General features: G+C 42.6%; 1 protein-coding gene across 3 annotated transcripts in view; it reads left to right on the forward strand.

The window, feature by feature from the left end:
• The first annotated feature begins 402 nt into the window (after nucleotides 1-402).
• The window catches only part of ncoa1 (nuclear receptor coactivator 1), a 41,771-nt gene continuing 21,802 nt past the window's right edge, over nucleotides 403-20,371 (forward strand). For 2 of the 3 annotated variants that reach the window (XM_076083912.1, XM_076083915.1), the window contains exons 1-2: nucleotides 408-2,436; nucleotides 15,527-15,762. The gene's annotated coding sequence lies outside the window, so the exon portion shown is untranslated. Of the gene's footprint in view, nucleotides 2,437-15,526; nucleotides 15,763-20,371 lie in introns of all 3 variants that reach the window. The other variant, XM_076083914.1, reaches the window with a different exon arrangement.

The following is a 20,371-nucleotide window of genomic DNA, read 5'->3' on the forward strand; positions in this document are numbered from 1 at the left end:
CTCCCTTAAAGCCACAATAAGAAACTTATTCCCCACAGGTTGCAAATTCCCCCAAAAACTGGAATCAGAGGACATGAACTCAGTGTCAGTCTCTAGTTTAAAACTGTATTTATGTATTTTTTGAATGTTTGCTGTCTTCATTAAACGGTGTGTGTGTGTGTGTGTGTGAGTGAGTGAGTGAGTGAGTGTGTGTGTTTTCAATGCTGTTGTGGTGAATCCGACGATCCTGACCACCTAATGATGGTCATAAACATACTGTACCCTCATGAATTATGGAGCTACACTGCATCAGACAGTATGCATCACTATGTACCAGATACTATGGATTCTGCACAGTGCACCGACACACGCATGCGCGCACACGTACACAGCTGCAGGAGGCCTGTAGTTTGAACAGTGCATCATTCAACACATGCACGAGTCAAGTTACTCTCCGTGGCGTAGTCAAAACACACGCGCATATTTCCTGTGTCGTATATTGATACACACGTCTCGCGGACAATAACAACCGGGGCTTCATGCTATCAACACAACAGAAGCTTCTGCCCGCTGCCGTCACCGTGAACGCGCCTCGACGTTCCGCGCGCACGAGCAGCCCTGTTTGTTTGTGTTGAGAGATTTGGAAATGGCGGAGAGCAGAGACCAAAGCGATAACTTGGGTTTGCAAACGCGAGTGCGCCGTCATTGAAACGCAAATACCACCCGCAAGTGATTCGTGGAGTTGCTCGCGGTTCTTCTCCACCGATGGGATACAAGTCGGACGCAGCGACAAACGGGTCCTTTTGCAACACGGTTTGGATTTAGCGGAGCTGGGTAAGCTAACCGTGCTAGCAGCCTGGCGTCAGCTAGCCTCAAGTCGTGTGTTTGATTTCAGCTACGCAGGCTTGTTTGTCAACACAAGCTGACGGTAAATTGATAGCGAGCCAAGCTAACACGCAACTTTTGCCGGTTGCCAAGTACTTGGAGTTTGTTGCAACATGATTGCCACGGCTCACCGCAAAATAATGAATCCAAAAGTAACAGTGGATTAAAAAAAAAAAAAAAAAAAATCAGACATCTGACGCGAGCAAGCAGTTAGTTAAGCTGGTAATGCTAAAGTTAGCCAGCTGCATGGGAATTAAGCATCCAGCGTGAGAATCTGCAGCAGGACCTCGTGGGCCTGGATCTTTATTTACAAGCGGACGACAAAACAGGTAACAGAGTCACAGCCGTGGACGTTTATTAACGCATGACACCATGTCATCCTCACTGCAGTGCAGGTTGTGCTCCAGGGCCTGCACACATCCCTGACTCATTGTTGATTTTTCCGCACAACGTCGCCACAAAGACATCGACACCATCTCGGCGAGCTACCGTGCTCGCTGGGACATTGTGCTCCTTTCGCCACCTGCATAGAAACACACCAGGCTTGTTGCTTATGTAAGACGAAGGCGATCGGCCTCAAGGTGTCGTCGCCGTTCCGTTTCGATTGACCCGCGCGCGAATAAACTTAAAGGGCGTCTTGACCTCTTTGTAAAAAAAAAATCCTCTATTCATGTTTACATAACTCTCAAACACAACTCGTGTGCAGTGTTTTATAAAATATACTTCAGAGTAGATCAATAGCACGCAGTCGGAGAACATGATGCCCTCAGAATAATGGAAGAAATTCACCTGAGTTGACCTCACTGTCTAATGTTTCTATTGTCAGTCGTGGTGTTTCGTAGTCCTGCAGCTATATTCGAAGGCGTTACATCCTTCATCTAAAATCTTAAATTCAGATGACAAAAACATATTGACTGTAAAGAGCTTCCGCCAAGTGAATGCATGTTTGAAAGGGGAAGAAAGGGTCTTACTTAGATGCATTGTTTTGGTAATAAACAGTGTTGTATAATTAATACATCTTAAAGGGACAGTGTGTAGGATTGAATGACATCTAGTGGTGTGGTTGCAGATTGCAACCGACTGAATACATCCTCCCTTTCAATTCAATTTATTTTTGTATTGCCCAAAATCACAAATTTCAAATTTGCCTCAGAGGGCTTTACAACCTGTACACATACAACATCTTCTTGTCCCGGAACCCTCACATCGGAACAGGACAAACCCCCCCCCCCCCCCCCCCCCCAAAAAAAACCTTTAACGGGGAGGAAAGAGGAAGAGACCCAAGACTGTGGCAACATAAGTTGCCAGGTTCAAAACTGTTGGTCTCGCTCAGAGGTTGACTTCCTCACCACGATAACACTACTATAGGAGCAGTGAAATGAAGAGCTGCTCACGTTACCGCAGTTTCACAAGCGCGTCGGAGAACCACGGTGACCTTCAGGTGAAGCTGGAGCCGGTGTTTTGGGCTACATGACGCTGTGAAGAGGACCCGCTCCCTACGAAGGGCTCATTCTAAGCTTAAGAAAACACAACGCTTTTTAGTCTCAGGATCTTTATAATGAAAACATAGCGGTGAGTACTACATTCCTTTTCTGAAAAATAGATCCCCCGAAAGGCTACACATTGGCCCTTTCCAGAGGAGGGATGTAATGTGTTGTGTGAGTGTCGGAGTGCGTATTAGGTAGAAGTCGTAGAAGAGGAAACTGGTGATAATAAACATTAATAGTCCTGCAATAGTTTGGTTATAAAGGCTGTTTGGGCATTAGTATTATTTAGGAATGTGGCCTTTGTGTGCTGGAAGTGATGGTGGACATATATCATACTCTTTATTTGTGTTTGTTTATCATGTTTCATTGTTAATTTTCTATTTTTAAATGATGTCTTTTGCTACTGCACTATGGTTATTGTCACGCACCAATCGCCACGCCAAGTTCCTTGTATGTGGAACACACTTGGCAATGAACTGTTTCTGATTCTGATCTGCTGCACGTTAAGAGTTCTGTCTCTAAAATGTAAACAAAAATCTGATAATCGTGCCGAAACAGCGCATATATGTTTCGTCTACGATGGAGCGGAAACGGTGTTTGAGTGGAACCCGTTTCAGCGCAGTAGAGTTTCTGTTAAGCTTTTCTATTGGCTGCGTTCAGACTTGTGAATTGTGACGCAAAGCATCTGCAACAACAACAACAACTCAAAGCTATTTGGGCTTATGGGAGGTTAAGTCAGGTCAGTTATATTTATAAAGCGAGGCAAATCTGTACTTTTTGAAGTTGTGTAAGGTTGGGCTGGGCGGTATACCGGTTCAACCACAAGACGCCACAGTTTGTTCAGTGGAAATTACCACACAATGCTTTTAATATAAAAGTCAGTTTTGTGTCGTCCTGTGAATCATATTAAATCATGTTGCAACGGACTTCTTAGTTTAGCTTGAGCACGCTCGATGATAGCAGGTCGTTTGTGTAGTATTGGGACGGCAGACCTTTCCGTGCTGTAGGTGGACGCGTTGTAGCTGGGCCTCTTTAGGGTGAGATGTAGCCCAGATAACGGGCCCGGGGATGGAGTTTAATGTAGGCCTCAGTTATTCAGTTCAAAGTTTGTGACTCGGCTGGCTCTCCGAGTACATCCGAACCGTAAACAACACAACAAAACCACTGTAATAATGAAGGGAAAAATAATTATTTTACCGCTCCAAATAACAGACCCAGATCAGACAATGCATACAAAAACATACCTATCAATGATGGATGAACTTTCTCTACACCCAAAATTCACCTGTGATATGAAGAAGAGATGAGGACCCTTAACCAGACCTTGTCACAGCGCGGTGACATGCTAAAGCGCTGGAGTTACCTCCTCCCTGGTAAAAAGAGACAGTTTGTGCATACTGATGAGGATGTGGAGGCAGATGAGGGCGGAGGTTGTTGCTGCTTGATGGGTAGCACAGAATCCTATGTGGTTCACATGTATTAGAATGCGAGCGATGGCAATTTCTTTACGAGCCCTCAGACACAAGCTGTTGAAGCTACCTAAGGATGGGAGTGGGGAGCCCTCCTTCCCAGCTAAGCTCTGTGTCTGTATGGAGCATGAGCAGCCATTTTAGCACTCGGCACTGCTGCAGCTTGGCTGCCACTGTCACAGCATTCTGCTGCTGGAGCTGTAGTACGTTTCCATGCTGTCCCCCCCACCCCCACCACACACACACACACACACACACCTGCAACCAGCCAGTGGAAATCTCACAGTGATGTTTTTACTGAGGGTCAGAATACCCAGCAGATACTGACGAACGCCGTCTGAGGAGGCAGATGGATCAGTTAGGCTCACCAGTTAGGCTTTTTTTTTGTTGGGACGATAGGATACGAATGTCTGTGTTCACAGTTGTCAGTCTCTGGCAACTTAGGTCTTACAACGACACTAAACACTAACTTTGATAGCAGCACAAAGTTTCCTATTTAGCACCAAGATGTGAGACAGAACCTGAATCTCTCTCTCTCTGAATCAGCATCTTGCCTCATTGTTCTTTATGCATTTTGGAAATGTTTTCTTCATCATGCTGGCGTATCTTGCTCTTGTGAATAAAGTAAATCTCTTGGATGGATAAGTCGATGTTCGATAGAGGTGTTGAAATGTCTCGTTTATAAGATGCACCGCGATGCAGACACAAACTATTCTGCGTCGATGCAGTGACGGGACATCATCAGGAGTTTGGTTTCGTTTCAGAGCGGTGTGTGCCTTTGTGTGTGTTTGCCGTTGTGCACTAATATAGCAGATTGTGTATTGAGTATTTCAGACAGAGACCCTATAATGTCGAGCCCTGTAAGCTCTGCACACTGTAAGTGGATCATCACAGCTGCAGGCCAACAACCGCTCTGCACGCAAACTTGAAGCAAAAGCACCCCGGAGCGCTTTGTCAAGACCGCACCGTGTCCTGTTTACTTTTTGTCCCCATCCAAGCGTGATGGTATATCAGCATTATCAAACACAGAACGTGTTTCTGTTAGTGGTATTCACTTCAAATAGATTTTTGTACAGACGTTCATGATTCCCAGACGATGGAACCTGAGGACTTCGGTGACACCCTCTCTTTTCCTCTGTCTGCGAGTCCCTTAGGTGTGTTTTGAAATATATATTCTATATATATATATATATATATATATATATATATATATATATATATATATATATATATATATATATATATATATATATTCTCTATATATATATATATATATATATTCTCTATATATATATATATATATATATATATTGCCAACAGACTGTTCACACCATGGGTTCACTGAAGTATGCGAAGCGACGGCCAGCCCCGGTTTCCAGGAACCCCGCAGCGGCTCTCACATCCCCGAAAACAATCACAGCAAATTTCCAAACAGGCCTCACTCGGATGAAATGACCACATATCTAAACGGTTACTGTCTTGCATGAAAACATTAAAATGTAATAAAGGGACATGTTGACAGTACTCAAAACATTCTTTCTGCATTCAAAGTTTTTACTTCAAGTGAAGAGTTAAGAGGCATTATCAGCACAATGCACCAACATTTACTTATGTTTAAGGTGGAGCGTTCATTGCTATGATGCTATATAGCTAAATAAATATGAACGACTCATATGTTAACTGTTCTATTTTGTTGTTTTCTGAACAGGCATGTTTTCAACTGTGTTCTGACCCTAAACTTTGCCCTCGCTGGCTGTACACACTCCATGTGCTGACCAAATGACAGAAAAACACAGATTCTGCATGAAATAGACTTAGTGCTGGCTGCATTTCTGCTTTCATAGACCTGTGTTTTAGAAATACGCGAGTGAAAATTTGGTGGTTTTCCAGTGTTTCAGACCATCTTTGATTCAGGGTGCTCCGATCAGCACGTTTGGGGCCAGTCACCGATCAATGGAAGCAGTACGGGCCAATCCGATCACCGTTCACGGGGTCCGTTTGATGCCATTTCTCAGCACTGGTCAACAAGCGATTCTGCTTGTATCCATTGTATCGTTATTAATAGACAATCGGTGTGTTTCGCTTGCAGCATGCAGAAAAAGAAAAAAAAAGATCATACAGGCGCCAAAACTATCGCTGCAGAGCTCCACGGCTTCAGAACCGGCAGTAGTCCCGTCACAGGATGTGTGATGTCGGCAGGTTAACCCGCACAGGTCGTGCTCCAACTTTTATGAGTGCTTGATACAAAAGGGAAAACTCGCACGGTTCTCATTTTCCACGACTCAATTATCCAATGTTTTCTATAAATTATCAATGCATCAGCCGATCAAACTATTCAGGATAAATATTGTTGGCTGTTGATGGCGGCACCCTGATCTAGGAGCTCTCGTTTCTGCAAAGCTGAAACGCATCGGCTCTTGGTGCAGCACCGGCACAACTGCATGTTGTGGTTCGTCCCTCGACTCCGGCACTCTTGAGTCAATGTGAGGCGGCAACACACTCGCACACGTAGACATGCGCACCGTCTTCAGCCGCTGTAAGCGAGCAGAATGCGGCGAAAGGAAGAGAAGAGCGGCGCTTCTCCGACTCCTCGCTGCACTTCCCCGCTGTCAGAGCGATGGCCTACATTATCGCCTGGAGAGAAGAAAGAAGAGAGAAGAAAAAAAAGGCTTGTGCAGCAGACTGTGTGAATTTGTGAGGGTTGGGAGGAAATGGAGGGAAGGAGAAAGGCTGAAGAATGAGAGAAACAGAAAGACCACATACAGGAGGACATTGATAGGGCAAGCGAGAAAACAGAGCAAGGAAAATGGTTGTTGTGGCGTTGTGATCGAGTTAACAGTCAAGCCCCTCGTTTTCTGAACAACGTTGAGTCACAATAAGAAGAGTGAAACAATAGTTTTGTCTTTCCTGTGTGGATTTGATAGGCGTTTGCCTGAATTATAACACTGGGAAATGATTTTATTTTAATAGCTACATTGTTGCTGATGTACCCGGGGGACGCTGTCAAGTGAATTGGTGGAAGTTTTAACAGTTGTGGGTATCTCACCTTCGATGGGAAGTGAACAGTGTGAACATATGGTGGTGTGAACACCTTTTGTGAAGTGGAGCTTAAAGGCATTTATGTGCCCGGCTTTTTAAACGGGTGGGCGTTGAGATGCTTCCAAAGTTCCACTCGGATGTTGCAGTGCAAATTGCAAACAGCAGCACTTAAAAGTTGTCTTGCACATTTGTTATTTCTGCTCTTGAGAATGCTTGAACTTGGCATCCCACTCACTTTTTGTTGTTGTTCTTGGTGGTATAGCTTTTTATTACTGAATCCCTAAAGTAGATGAAGGGCCCTAGGCCTCCAGTTTTCTTAATTTAAAATTAAATTTGGCTTGCCCTCAAAGGCTTTTGCGTACGACATTGGGTTCAAATGCCAGCATGTTTGTTGAGATTGCGATTCAGGTGAAGGAGATGAAGCCAGGGATACATTTTAGATGGTGAGATCCTAAGCAAAGACAAATAACATCCAATACCACAGGAAGAAAATGATTTATCTCGTCGTACTGTATTTTGGTGCCAGCCACTTTGATGATCTCCCAAATTGAGTGACCCGTCTTATTACAAATGGTCTTTTCTCCATCAATCAATGCTTGGAAACGGCTACAGTCTTTAAGTTATTGCCTTGGTGTCCTTATTTTCACTACAGTGGGAATTGATTTAAAATTCAACATTTAGATGTAGGATTTTTTTTAGTCACGAGTCATGCTACGGTGAAGAGCGCTGTACATGTGCTACCATAATAAATCCAAACATGATTGATAATACTACATTCTTATTTCCCCATTTAGCCTGAAAGGTACTCAAATACAGGTACTACTTATCTGCAGTTAATATGAGCAGATACAGCTCACCGTTACACATTGATAACATGTTCTTTGTATGTTTTCCACATTGTGCCGCTTCAGAGAGTCTTGGTAGACTCGTGTGTATTCAGGGGTTTCTTTTGAAGTTGCCTGAACTTGGTCGATTTTTGCATCACAATTGGCTCATCTACCCATGGTGGAAATACTGTTAACAGGTAAATTGGAAATACAACTTTATGCATTAACTAGTGGCTGTTGACTGTGAGAAGAGTCTGACTAGAGTCCTGCTCACAGTATTGAGGAGCAGGCAGCGTGGGTCAGCGTCTGAGAGAGCTTTAAGTTAGTAGAACTGTTAAGCTTTTTGCAAGCAATACAGTGAAAGTTATGTGAATAAACAAAATTAATAAAACAGTGTGAACATTTTATTTAAAATATCTAAGCATTTAAAAATACATAAATGTATTATTATTGTATCCTCTATTCAAACAAAGGCTACCTTTTAGTCAGTCTGTCTATGCTTGGTGTGACAATATTAATTATTATGATCTTATCTTCAATATCACAGTCCAAATCACATCCATAACTAGGCCTGTACCGAATAGTTTGAGGTTTAGTTTATAACGTTGACGTATTATTGGTTACTTACAAAAACTGTCTCTCACACTCACAGCGAGCGAGGCGCCTCCTTGTCTCTGTCTCCGTCCAAAAGTCCAAAATTCACAACATGTTTTTATCGAACAAAATATTCTGCTTCGCTCCATATCTGTCGGCGTTTAGTCGTTCAAAAGCAACATCTTCACTGCGGTCGAAAAACGTTCTTCCGTAGGCCACAGCGAGGCCGGCACCAGCATTAACGGAGTGGTCGAGCAGCAATCTAACACGGCACCGTAACATTAGATCAACACAATAACACGACATCGTATTTCCCCCATTTGTTTTAGGGGGAGGACGTCATTAAATATGACATAAGGCATTTAAAGCTTCAATCAGAAACCTTATGAAAACTTCGAATGTGAATCCACAATGTCAACTACTCTTATGGAGCGCTGAGCAAAGGTTTGGTGAGCAGTCGTAAGGTTAACAGGGCTCAGCGGCCTTGGTATCTACATTGCAAGTGTTGGGTGCGTGCAAGCTACAGGAAGAGTAATTGCATCGTGACGTCTAGACTGCGGCTATTGATGGATGGAAGCACTAAGAGGAAAGGAAGTGGTTTTGTGTGTAGTGTAATGCGGCGCAAATAACTACCGTTTGTGATCTGGGTATTCAAATGCTGGCTGAAGGCGCGCAGCCATTTTGCATGCCGCAGGTGTTTTCACACAAGCATTCTGGCTGTTTGCATCTGTTTTTAGTAGATGCTGTTGCAGTCCATGATACCTCTCCACCCACTCATGGTGTTGCAGACACCGCATCCTCGTGCCAGTTATTGTACGCAGCCAAAGCTCCATTTTCATAAACACCGGTGTATATGCAGTAGTGCTGGGCGGTATGACCAAAAATGTGTATCCACAGTATTTTGTAAGATTCTGGCGGTTTCACGGTATATCACGGTATTTTTTTTTTTTCACGCATTAACGCCAACTGGCTGCAGCGAGCGGTGAACAGCTGTTTGTGTGGCGTGTCTTCCTCTCTTCTTGTTTCCTTCACCTATATTCCCCTGGGTCCTAAGTCCCTCCATGTACAGCTTCTTATCACCCTCTATGTACCAACGTACATTTATAACAAATACCACAAATATTACTGTAATCAGCGTTGCATGTGTCTAACCAAAATACCAAAAAAAGAAAATGATTAATTTAAATAATTTTTTTAGAGTTTTTAGTGTTTTTGTTTGTAATATGTATAATGAGCATATCATTTAGTTATCGCTACTGAGAATTTAACAAACATAAAAAACATGACGTAGATAGGTTTGCAGTTTTCAAGGTGTAAATTTCAGATTGCATCTATTACACATGAAAATAACTCACGTTTTCTGCTACCACCAGCGGCAACAACAGTGGCTCCAAACTCGCAAATCGTCCGATTTTTTAAAAACCAAAACACTTCCAAACAGCAGACCCAGCTCCTCTCTTGGGCACAGACTCTATCGGTGCATCCTCCGGTCTGTCTTTGTTCATCCTGCATCGCTCCTTTCTGTTCGTTAATGTAACGTTAATGTAGCGACGGAGCCTCTCCAAGCTGTTAGCAGACTGTTGTGCTAGCTAGCGAGCTGTACCCAGCATGCAGTTCGGCGGTGAAATTTTATAAATGTACAATTAGTGTCACAAACTGTTGTGTCGTGGTGTTTTGCCCTGTTAAAGAGCGTTAGTTGTGGGTTATTAATTGTTGTTAAAAAGTTATAACCATGACTAGGGGTCCCTCTCAATACACATAATATAACTAGCTCCAACTGTAGAGCTCTTAGCGGCGAACAATATATTTTGCTGCCTGTTGAAGAGTTACAGCAGTTGTTTCGGCTGTGCACCGGTATGACGGTGTGTCAAAAATTAATATACAGGAAATTAAAATCGGTATACCGCCCAGCACTAATATGCAAGGGTTTTCCCAGCTTAACCGTGATTAGAAAAACCACAAAAGTACAAAGAGCTGCTGGAAAATGGGGGTAGCTGGCAACAATAGCGAGGGCTATTTAAATGTTGTTTGTGACTCAGTCTGATGTCGGTATACTGCAAACCTGCTTTACAGGAAGAGCTTTGCAGTCACAATTATTGGTTATGATTGTTATTGTGAGGAATCTAGTTTGCATTGCTGACACTGAAGCATAGAGGAGAGGTCTGCCTGAGCTCATGTGGTCAGTTTAGGGACAATAAAGATGCTTTTTAATAGAGCCCGACCAATACGGGATTTTGTCGGGCATATGCTAATTTGAAGATACGTAATTGTATGACCGGTTAAGGTCAGCCAGTCATGTTTCCCATAATATGAACTGTAATAACGTTGGTGATTCCACAACCTTTCCTCTAGTGCAATCACCGGGTTACTTGTCCAATACTTTGGTTTATGACCACATACTTCCCCAAACGTCTTAGCTGTCCGTGGAGTTTAGCACCAATTAGTAGGCCGGTTTCTTTGATTCTTACGTGACCTCGATCATAATTGCTTTCCTTGATATTGCCTGTTGTTGTTCACATGCCTGCTTGTTTACCTGAGAAAATATTAGCCAAAATGATGTCAGAATACAGCAGTGTTTTCACCTCCATAATACGTTTTGGGCATTGTGCAGACATTGTGCATTTTTGTTTACAGAGCCCAAGAGTTAATTATTATTTTGGTTGTGTGGCTTTATTTTGTTTAATTAGAGTTTTAGTAATGGTGACATTCCTATTCCAATTGCTGAGGCTATACTTGCATTATTTTGCTATTAAATTATCATATTAGTGGTATAGATGGTGTTAAAATGACAAAAACATTGTTTATCTCTGGGACAATATATGGCCCAACGACGGTATTGTGACAGCCCGACCAATTAGCTAATGTTAGCCTGCTAACACAACCAAACTAAGATACAGTTCCTCCTTGCACCGCTCAACCGGCTGTAGACTGATACTCTTTTCCTTAAGGTTGAGGTTTAACTTATTTGCTGATGATAGTAATAATAATAGCTTTATTTAATAGCACCTTTAAAACCAGAGTTTACAAAGTCCTTTGACAGACAAAGCAGCAAAAGCAATAATAACAACAGAAAGCTCAGTGAGACAGTAATAATTTCAGTCACCTCTCCTCCTATAATCCCTCTGGCTGTGGATATTTATTAACTGTATAATAAGTTTTCCTGCTTAATAAGAGCTGAAGCATGTTACGTGTTTTAAAATAGACATGTAAACGTGTAAAAGTGTATTTAAATATTGTGGGGGTAGTACTTACGTATTTCTATATAGGCTGTAGTGAGTAGCCTAGTTTAGCTCAACTTTCCTCTGATGACATGCAAAGAAATATCCATCCAGCTTTGCTTGTTCCTCCGTCCCACCCTCTGGAGCTCCTTCCCCCCCGTCCCATCCGGCTGTAATACAGGTCACTGAGGCGCGCTTTTCACCAGCCCACCAGCGGCATAACTTTTTTTTGGCTGCACCTGACGAGTAAATACGTGTTGTGGAAAAACTGGTTTGGTGACCACGCTAATGATCACCGCGGTGTCAAACACAAAGGGAATCATGTCACTGACTGCACGCAGGAAAGCACTTTACTTTGTCAAATAAGGACGAGGAGAGATGCCGTGTTTGCCCGTTGTGCAAAGGTCTGATTACTCTTAAACCGGCCGTTGGTGAGTAATTCCTCCATTTCCTCCCACCATATTCTTTAATTTCTCCTTTGATCTTGATTTTAAGAGCCTAAAGACATGATGCCATTGCATTTTTTATTTAATGATGGGAGCATTTTAACATTTTAACCATATGGGAGCATCCAGTCTTTATTATCTGCATGGTGAATTACACTATTGGCCGTCTGTTAGCCTGCCGTACTGTGTTTAGATCGTTTGATGGGGGTGAAACAGACTTCTTATACGTCAACAGTGTCAGCTCTCTGTCATTCTGTTGTCAGGCATGCAGGGGGGAGGAGTTATGAGGTCGAGAACATCTGGAGTTAAGATAAAGACGATGTAACATTCGTTGTGTTTGTTCAATATTTTATTGCAAACAAAATGAAACAGAAAAGCATAAAATCCTCATGTTGTAGAAGCTAAAACCTGCAAAATGTTTGACATTTCCGCTTGAAAAATGACTGAAATTATGAATTAATGATCGAAATAGTTGCAGATTCATTTTCTGTCAATCGACTAATCGCTACAAGCCATTAGTACATTTTAACAACACAATTTCATTAACCTTCTAAACCAATATAATTAAAACCTGCACTAGTCTAAAATGAATGTCTGTGTGTGAGCGTTTCCTATTAGTAACTGATGAGGCAGGAGTGTACCAAAGGTACTGCCTCCCACTCCCACAGGAGTTTTACCTTTTTTTAAACCTGTTGGATGACCCCACCAGCTAAGGCAAAAAAAACAAGTGAAGTTGATGTCCTTAAAATGCTTCCCTCATAGACGGAGGACTGTGTTTTTGTTTTTCAGAGGGACAGCGCTGAGCGTGTTTGTGTTTGTGCTCTTGTTTTTTTGAAAATGTTTGCTTAACATCCAGTGTCAAGTGCCATGTTTAAACAAACAAATGTTAAAAGATAAGGCCGGGTCAATCGAACTTCCTGAAACCGCCTACGCATTGGACTGTAGTTGTTGTGCTATACAACCAGCGATTAGCCGTGATTATCCACGACATGGTTCAAGCTGTCACGTTCAAAGAATGTGGCCTTAGGTGGAGCAGCATTTCAAGAAGCTGGACGCAGATTAACGTGTATTTTGCAACCAATTTTCAGTTGACACAGCCACTGTGTAAGATCATTAAGAAAAGATACCAAGTTTTGGATTTCACACAGAATTGACAAAACCGTCAATAGACGTCGACCTGAGGACATCACAGACATCTGTGGGCGTTGTGGTTGACTGAGTTAAGGACAACTCTGTCCCTCCCAGTTCAACTAGAAGTCTTTACCAACGCCAAAGACGATCGGCAAACCAAATGCAACGGTTCTCCTCGAGACAGTTCTTCCACACAGATCAGTTCAGCCTCACTGCTGTGCTTCTGCAGCTCTTTAACACGCTAGCTGTCGGTCGATGTCGGCAAGTTTATAAAATGCAGTGGGCAACAATTGATCAATCAGGTTTTCTTAAAGGTGTGTATGTTGCCGTTGTTTCACTGTTGCATAATAAGGTGCGAGACCACAAATATGTTGGGAGGGCTTAAACATATGATGCAATGACTGCTATTAGATAGTTATTAGGTAGTTAAAGAGCAGGCCTCCGATATTTGGACTGTCTCTTTGACCTTCTTCTGGCTTATAACGTGTGCTTGTGTAAGCCGGCTGACCTTTTCCACGTAGTCCTTGTACTAATTTACAAGCATTGATAGATGAGGCATAAAGACCGCCGCGCTGTTCCAAAACAAGCCGGTGTCATCCGGGCTGCCGAGACCGAAACCCGGTGAAGGACCGCCGGAGCCTAGTCTGAGAGTCAAAGGTATCGAGGACTGTGTGAAGCGTGGGCTGTTCCGTCTTTTGACATAATTGTATGGTTGAATACTTTGCATCATCAAAGGAACTGGTTTGTCAGTTGTTTTTTAAGCACATGCATGGGGGCAGGTGTTCTATGACCTGTTCAAAATGCACCACCTTCTCCTCGATCACACCTGAGGACCACGTGCACGCGTCTTTGCGTCATCTAGCAGCAAATCTAATAAGATCCTCTTAATCCTTTGAACATGTTAATATCACAAAGACCTGTTGCCTTCAAACAGGTTTGCTTGAGCCGTGCTCAAGGTGAAGAGGAGGCGGAGGTGAAGTTTGATACCCATTGTTTTTACAGATGTTTATCTAGAGTAAAAATGTTGGCAGGGTGCACACTCCACATCTGGAGTGAGTCCCATCTCCGTCATCCTTATCTGATACCTGTGAAGGGATGGCCTGCTAATTTTGTCACTCGCGCCAATAAAATTTCAGCGTTGCATGCCGTCCTTATCGTGTTTTATCTGCTATTTTGGATTTATTCAAATAGTATATCAATTACTCACCCTGTGTTACCTTGAATGCTTGAAGGAAACTCTGTATTTCTCCGCATGCCTCTTCGTGAACCAAGACTTGCGCCTTTAACAAAAGCAAAACGATATCAAAACACTTGTTTACAAACTCTCGGTGAAATCCGAGTCTCATTCTTCCAGTTTTAGGCTCACTACTTCCCAAACACCTTACTATTTATAACACTTCCGCATAAAGATCTGAGACAGTTTACCGGCATGTTGTGTCTTGGGTGTCGTCCAACTCCAGGTGGTTAGCTTGGCCGATTTCAATCTGTGAGAGGGACAGACTTTAGAAAAGACTCTGATGTGTGTGTTGTCGGGTTGTGTTTGTTGACGAGGCGTTATGATTATGAGAGGTGAAGCCACGTAACGGTGTGTAGATCTGGCTGTGTTCAGTCTGTCCCTACCTGCTGGGTGGATAACTAACCAGCTGTCTGCGGATGTCAGGCCGATGTCTCGTCGGGAAACATCCGGAGCAGATGAATCGGTGTGCAGACTTTTCTACTCTTGTGTGTGTGTGTACTGAAACTGATTATCAAAGTGGACGTCTGCGAGCCCTTGTTAGTTGAAACTTCCAGCACTGACAGTCTAAAGCTGTGTGGGATAACATGCATATATTTTGGGATATTTGTAAAGATGACAGGGGGTGCAGATCTTCATTATTGCACTCCCTAAAAATGTTTTAGTCTTACTGCATTATGCAGGAAAAAAAAATGTTTAAACTGACTCCATGCAAGGGATTTTATTGTTTTGGCCATATCACTTGTTTGAGGGTGTACAACAAAAACTGTGCTTCAGGTGAGCCGGCACTATGAGCAAGTTAGGATTTAGACATCTCCTCCATAACACTCCATCTTCTGGTCTGTCCGATTTTCTTTTCATATTTATAAAGACGGTGATTAGGGACAGATTTTTTACGATAACTTTTACAGGGAACTTTGACGACTGGAAGTACAGCACCACTTAAAGTTAAGTGTTTCACCTCTGGAAACATGGTCTGTTCATAAATCGTGGTCGTCTGTGTGCAGTAGAAAGACAGTTTATCTTTTAGAAATGCTACATGACTGGAGGACGAAGGGCCCGTGGTGTTCCGTTTTGCGCAAAAAGTATAAAAATCTGCAACAACCGAAGAATGCACTGGGCAACCGATTGTTGCGATGATCCACTTTCACGACGAAAGAAAAATCTGCTGCATCGCATACTTACATTGTTCCCTCTTCTCCGTTCTCCTCTCCTAGCCGGAGGCCAGTAGGCTTCTTCTCCCCGCACCTGAGATGTTGCCATGTGATGGAGCGACCTCGGAGCCATAAGCCCACCACCACCACCACCACCACCACCTCTGCTCCATCATCTCCAGTCCAAGCTGTTTGCCCACCGCTGAGATCTCCCCCCACCCCCCCTTCCTCCCTTTATCTTTGCTCTGAGCCCTGGACAAGGCCAACCACATGACTCACCCACTGGAGCCCTAGATCAAGTAAGTACGACTGCCGTACGTCTCACTCTGAAGCCACGGGTGAACACTGATGCCTCGCACAGCCGAGCGAGTATTTTCGGGAGGTTGTCCTTTTCACTGAATATTCCTCGAATACTATTATCATGTTATTTACTTCATCGGCTGGCAATACATTTGTTATTGTTTTAGTGTGTGTGTGCTGCGCCTCTCGCTAAGGCTTAAGGCCATGCTTGTCTTGGGAGTGAACAGAGGTCAATATTTAGTATTCAGAGAAGTGAAGCGAGACAGAAGGAGCTGGTTAATGTGCACACGTGTGCACCGTGTGTGCCTGGACGTGATCCAGGCGTGTCCTGTAATGTTGCTAATGGGGCGGCAACTAACGATCGTTCTGATCTGTTATTCCGTCTGCTTCGATTAGGCGTCTCGTCTACAAATAATGTGAAGGTGAAAAATAGTCGTTAACATAATCTTATGTATTGTTTTTTTAAGATCACTCATCAAAAACCCCCCAAAATATTTAATTTACATATTTATAACATAGAAAACCGCCGCAAATCTTCACATTTGAGAGGCTTCAACCAGCAAATATTTGCTATTATTCTCGATTCTTTTGATTTTTTTAATTGTTAAGACTAGACTGTAATCCATCACTATAATTTAATATCTTCCCTGTTTAAAGTGGTAGAAAGTAACCACACCTCTGCTCTTTTCCATATTGTATTATAAACTTATTTTGAAATAATAATTTGTTTTGCCCTCAGTCTTTGGAAATATTTCCATGATGACTTATCTGAAATGCAGCTTGTAGGAGTGTATGGTGTAAATGCAGCGTGAGTTTTGCATTTGAAGGGACTCGTTTTATTGACATTTTGTGTTTTACTGTTCTGCAGCCATTTTTTTTGTCCCTGTATGTGATTTGCAGAGCAAACTGTAGTTGTGTTAAGATCTACATAAAAAGATATATTATAAAACTTTGGACACTATCAATAGTCATGAAAAGACAGACCGTGGGTTAGAAGGTTTATTTGTTTTATTCCGTACTTAAAACAGAGTGCATAACTGGCTGCATTTGAAACGGTCTTAATGGTATATCAATTTAATTTTGGAGAGGGCCAGTTAGTCCAGGATCAAATTGATAGTTAAGAGAGATAATAACTCTCTCACTGGCCTCTTTGCTTTATCCCCCTGTGCTGCTGTGCACTCTGAGACTTGAGGCTCCCAACACTGGCCGCATGGCTCTGAACATCCCAGCATGTGTGACTCAGCCTCCAGTAGCGTCTCACGAGTTGAAGTGAGGACACTCGCACTTTAAATCACACAGGGACCAGAAGAGTTCAATAAATTATGAATATTCATGTGTGAATTATCAGTCTGGCAGAGAACATGTTTGAGATTGAAAATGCTCCGTGAAAAATTAGCAATGACACACACACACACACACAGAGGAAGGCAGACATGCCTGTCTAAACAAATGACTTCATACGGTCATATTCATAATTTTACTGATTATATTTATGGGTGTATTTTGTTCCTATTGATAGGATCTAGAGGGTACATTTTCTTTTCTTCCCAGAAGGCAGACAAAGGACACTTCCCCTTTTATGGAGCAATGTAAATACTTTTACATTTAGGTTATACGTACTGCATTATTTACGAAGGCTCATTTTCCTCATATTTTATACGACATCTCACATTTCTGCTCCCATTGCATCACAGATGAGCAAAGTGACTATGGGCAGCAGTCCACTGGCTATACGTTCTATACACAAAGGAGTCTGGCGTAGTGTGTGTGTGTGTGTGTGTGTGTGTGTGAGTGTGTGGAGTTGTATGCAGTCCAAGGTAATCTCTTACTCTTTGGTAAACATCCTGGATCTGGGTGTACACAGATGGTGGGAAACAATGGGCTGGAACATGACAGGGTTTTCATTGGAGAAGGACAACACCAGTGTTTACAAATCAGAGTATGCGTGCATTACTCATGCCCAGTTTCCATCGCATTCCGTAATGTTTCTAACATTGTCCACCTCCTTTTAATGTCACAGTATGAAAATCTACTTTTATAGGCCTTGTCAGAGTGAGAGGTTGCCCATTAAAGAGATGATTATGACTTATCTTTTGTTATCAAAGCGCCAGATCAGAATTCAGCTGTGTCCTTATATGCGTGTCTACGCTTGACACTTTGATGCGTCCTGCCTGATCGGCTGGTAATTGGATATATTTTGTGGTCAAACGAGCGGCTGTATAACGGCGGATAAACGCATGTTATTTCCTATAAATTCTTCTCTGTGAAAGTCCCCCGTTATTTTCTGCTGCTTGCTCTTCCTCCCTGCAGACTTGTTTTATCGAAGAATAGCCGCTAACAAAGCGCCGCTATATCCCAGATAAACACATTTTCCTATAAATTCTTCACAATAAAAGCCCCCCACATTATTTAGTTATTCAAAAGCTTTTATTCTGAAGCAGCAAAAAAAGTGAAATGTTGGGTTTTCACCAGCAGTAACGAACACAATGCGAGCCGCCTCGGGATGTGGGCTGGCTGATCGGATCCCAGTGCCGGCAAGATCCCAGTTAATGCGTCCTGTGCGTGATGGAATGACAGACGTCCCGTTGACAAGTGTAACCATAGCCTTTGTTTAGAGAAAAGATTCGTCAGCCGCCATAAAAATAATTAGGCGATTACTAATTCATCATTTTTAAATGAGGCTTCAGCTTTTTATTTGTGAATAATCACTGGTTTTCCTGGTATTCTATTACAGTTGATTGAATATATTTGGGTTTGGACAGTTGGTCGGATGAAACAAGACATTTGAAAGTGACACCTTGGACTCCCTTTTAATATTATGGATCATTGTAGTCTTTAAAGTTATTTTTCAAGCAGAAAGGCCAAATATTTGCATGGTCCGACCTCTTAAACATTTCTAACTTGCTGATTCCTTGCCTTACATTATAGGACGTCACTGATTCATTTACAGTGAAGGTGTTGCAGCCCTAATCACGTTTGCATTCGTCTTTGTCATTGTTTTTCGCTTGCAGACTTTCAAATGAGTCTGCTGCGTCTTAATTAATACACAACAATAACATGTCAAGGTGAGGCAGACGTAGAACCGTGACAGTGACAGCGGTTTGAAATACTGTCGATGATGTGAGTGGTGTGAGAGAGTTTCCGTGCATAACGGATGCTTTTAAAAGTATTCCAGGCTACATTTTGTGGTTATTTAATGGCCAGATCAGAATTTGGGAGCACCCTTTTCCTGAATACATGTGCATAAAGCAGCGTGGGATTTTGTTGCAAATTACGATATGAACGACTGCGGACAGGAGGCTGACCTGGTGGTGTGACCGACTTCATAACTTTTAGTTTTTCTATTATTGTCAGCGCTTCCCATCGAGGTTTCACACTAAAAAGAAAAACATCTGCCGCCTTTGCATTAAAGACACATTTGTGTTTTGCATTTCTATGTACTTCGTGTGAAGCCCAAACGCTGCGAGCATTAGCTGACCACAGCAAACGAATGGCGCAGACCAGGAAACAGCAGGGCGTCTCGCAGTGACAGGGTTGTGTGAGAGACTGCAGGCAGATGGTAACAAACACAGCACGCCGAAATTATTCACAGACTGCAGGGAGTGAATGAATGCAGCTGGAAGCATAGACACATTTACCTTTGAACCCCGACGCTTCGCGGCCTTGTTTATTTATTTTTCAGCAGCTCTTTATCACACTGTAGAGATGAGTTAGTTCAGGGAAAACCGACACTTCAGTACCTTGAACTCATGACAATATTTAGCCTTACTCACCGTTACCGTCATAGCTTTTATTGAAGCACTTCTCTGAGAACGCTTCAAGAAACTAAGATATGATGCAGCAGGGGTGTCAACAGTCTATTAATGCAGCTGCGTCAATTAAATAGTCTTGACCGGTTTTCACAATTTTGAGGTATGAATCCTTTTAAATATCAATGAAGCTTTGCTTGTAACAGTCACACATACAACAGCAGAGGTATAAATAATAAAGCTAACCGGGCCTTATCGGGGGACCTCGGGCTACGTGCTGGAAGCAGTCGCAGAGTCTCATGAATCTAGATTAACAAGCTTCTTGGATGCATTTACAGACATCAGATAGCTGCTCGATCCGAGACGCACAAAGTGACGACCGTAAGTGTAAATGAAGGCAGCCACACTGCTGCATCACTGTAAATACAAACAATCTTAATCAATATTTTACTTTAAAACATTCATTTGATTTAAATCTTTCCACACATGGAGAAAAAAAATCTGTCCGCTGACAATGAAATGCAAAAATGCATAATAAATAATTGGTGTCCATTATATGCGGTATTATATTGGGAGGGAACCCGCTGACATTATGAGCACTGGCCTCACAACAGGGTTAAATCTGCCAACAGTAGCCAGGCTCATGGGGAGAGTGCAGCGCATAACTGTCTCTCTGCCCTCGACGTCCACGCATCGCAAGTTATACTGAGTTATATAACTCTTATATCCTACTTATATAAGTTATAGTTCATGTACTGAGTCCACGCGTTTGCATTTAGTTAAGTTGGACTATGTAGTAATACAAACAATTCAGTTTGTCAGGTTCATGCAACATTTATGACATTGTTGGTCAGTCTGT

Source organism: Anarhichas minor, unplaced genomic scaffold (assembly GCF_050575085.1).
Source record: "Anarhichas minor isolate MPS153535 unplaced genomic scaffold, ASM5057508v1 ptg000136l, whole genome shotgun sequence".
Classification (NCBI taxonomy): Eukaryota; Metazoa; Chordata; class Actinopteri; order Perciformes; family Anarhichadidae; genus Anarhichas; species Anarhichas minor.